The 2500-nt window shown below is 58.4% G+C and overlaps 1 non-coding gene across 1 annotated transcript in view; it reads left to right on the forward strand.

The window, feature by feature from the left end:
* Positions 1–2408: 2408 nt before the first annotated feature.
* LOC124773514 overlaps positions 2409–2500 on the forward strand; it is a 1909-nt gene continuing 1817 nt past the window's right edge. Inside the window, exon 1 of the ribosomal RNA XR_007014758.1 lies at positions 2409–2500. This exon is cut by the window's right edge and continues 1817 nt beyond it. This is a non-coding gene — a ribosomal RNA (small subunit ribosomal RNA).

The raw sequence follows: 2500 nt of genomic DNA on the forward strand, positions 1-2500 counted from the left end.
CATGTTGTCCCCTAACCTAACCCATGTTGTCCCCTAACCTAACCCATGTTGTCCCCTAACCTAACCCATGTTGTCCCCTAACCTAACCCATGTTGTCCCCTAACCTAACCCACGTTGTCCCCTAACCTAACCCACGTTGTCCCCTAACCTAACCCACGTTGTCCCCTAACCTAACCCACGTTGTCCCCTAACCTAACCCACGTTGTCCCCTAACCTAACCCACGTTGTCCCCTAACCTAACCCACGTTGTCCCCTAACCTAACCCACGTTGTCCCCTAACCTAACCCACGTTGTCCCCTAACCTAACCCACGTTGTCCCCTAACCTAACCCACGTTGTGCCTTAACGTAACCCACGTTGTGCCTTAACGTAACCCACGTTGTGCCTTAACGTAACCCACGTTGTGCCTTAACGTAACCCACGTTGTGCCTTAACGTAACCCACGTTGTGCCTTAACGTAACCCACGTTGTGCCTTAACGTAACCCACGTTGTGCCTTAACCTAACCCACGTTGTCCGCTAACGTAACCCACGTTGTCCGCTAACGTAACCCACGTTGTCCGCTAACGTAACCCACGTTGTCCGCTAACGTAACCCACGTTGTCGCCTAAACCTGCTCTGTAATTGTTATACGACTCGTTCAATTAGTGTAGTGTTGCCCACCCGCAACCCTCGCAATTAGTTCGCTACTCGCACTTGCCCGCTCCCCTGTGTATCGCTTCATGTTACAACACCTTGCAAGTCTTGCTGACTTTCCACATGCTCCTGCTGTACACTGTAATGTGGATGGCAGCAGGACGTACATGCCGCCCCCCGCCCCACCCCTCCCCACGTCCCCACCTTGCCCCCTGCCTTCGCAAGCTGGTTGGTGAGAAGTTTGCATGTTCAATGCCCTTCGCATGCGACGTACTCAGGCTACGTTGTGGTGCGGCCCTGTGTCAACTGTCCGCTGATGTCGTACGCATAAACCACAATCTGTACTGCACATTCGTCCTTATGTACTGAATGATACATCGTGGCACATGTGTGACCGTACAACGACTGCGCCAAAAACGGCGGACCATACAGTGCAAATATTGTGCACGCAGCTACGTGTCGTCTCCCTATGAGAGCTGGATTGCAGTGTGGTACGCCATAGAGACGTGTGGGAGGAACGGACGCCGTGGATGGCGATCAGCATGAGCTGTCTGTTGATGTATTCGGGCCTAGTCGTCTCTCCTCAAACACCGTGATAGCATGGTGCACCGCGTTCCATATCTGCGACATGCTACAGAGGCCGGTTGACAGTCGTTCGAGCAATGGACATCGCATACGTACGGGGCCACCTTCCACGTATTGTCTAGGCGTGCACATTTTGTTGCGTGTATGTGGGCAGACGTAGTGTGGCGTGACACCTGACACAGGCATGCAATAATCGTTGAAGTTGCTAATGGCGATGGACGCCTACGTTTTCTGGTGAAGTTACGCAAATGAAGAAATGGTAACCCGTTGTGGTGCGGTTGTTCTCGCTAGGGGTGAATCGGTGATGGCGACGATAGGTTGAGGTACTAACCGGTTGTTCCAGCGATACCACCATGCCGATGAAACTGAACGGCATCTGGGTGTGAAGCGATACGCGCGGTGGCTGGGTGGGACCGTCCCCGGCCGGTGAGGGGGCGCCTCCCGGCGTGCTGGCCGCGCGGTGCGTGGGCGCACGCGCTACAGCCGGCTGGTGGGGGCGGCCAGTGGCAGGCGCGCCGGCCGACGGACGCGGCAGGCGTCGCAGCTGCGCGCCGGCGCACCCTGCGCGCGGGGGCGCCGTGCGGCCAAAGTAGGTCCTCGCGGGCCGGTGCGAAGCGCGGTGGACATCTTCAGTGTGCTGGTCCGATTGAGGACTGTGTGCGTTGAGGATGCGCCGCCGCCCGGCGCTCGGCGCCGCGACGCCGTCTGCTGCTCGGTCGCCCCAGCGGTTCTCGCTGGTGGTTTGTATCGCAGCTGTGCGGATGTGTTGGCGCGTGCGCTGTGCTGGGAGAGTTCGCTTCGGCACCCAAGTGGGGCTTTTGTCCTTCTGTGGCGCTGGCGTTGGAGCTGCCGGTCACCGTAGGTGGCGCGTGTTGTCTCCCGCCGGCAATGCCACGACAGCACGCTCCCGGGCCTCTGTCGGCAGCGGCAAGCTCAGTTGGGAGCACGGGTGGTCGCACCGAAAGCGTCTACTCGCCTAACTCCGGGCGATTGCGCCTCTCTCGAACCCGACCAAGTACTTGGGACGGCGCTGCGCGCCGCCGGGACCTGAGAGGGTTTCGAGGTGTATTGTGCAGGGGAGCTCAGCCTCCTCCTGTTTGCAGAATGATTGAGCGAACGCTTGCGTGTTCGCGCGGGCCCCCGGGACACACTCCCGGGCGGCCGGCTGCTCAGCTCTAGTTGACGCAGCTCCCTGGTTGATCCTGCCAGTAGTCATATGCTTGTCTCAAAGATTAAGCCATGCATGTCTCAGTACAAGCCGCATTAAGGTGAAACCGCGAA

This window comes from Schistocerca piceifrons, unplaced genomic scaffold, assembly GCF_021461385.2.
Source record: "Schistocerca piceifrons isolate TAMUIC-IGC-003096 unplaced genomic scaffold, iqSchPice1.1 HiC_scaffold_954, whole genome shotgun sequence".
Classification (NCBI taxonomy): Eukaryota; Metazoa; Arthropoda; class Insecta; order Orthoptera; family Acrididae; genus Schistocerca; species Schistocerca piceifrons.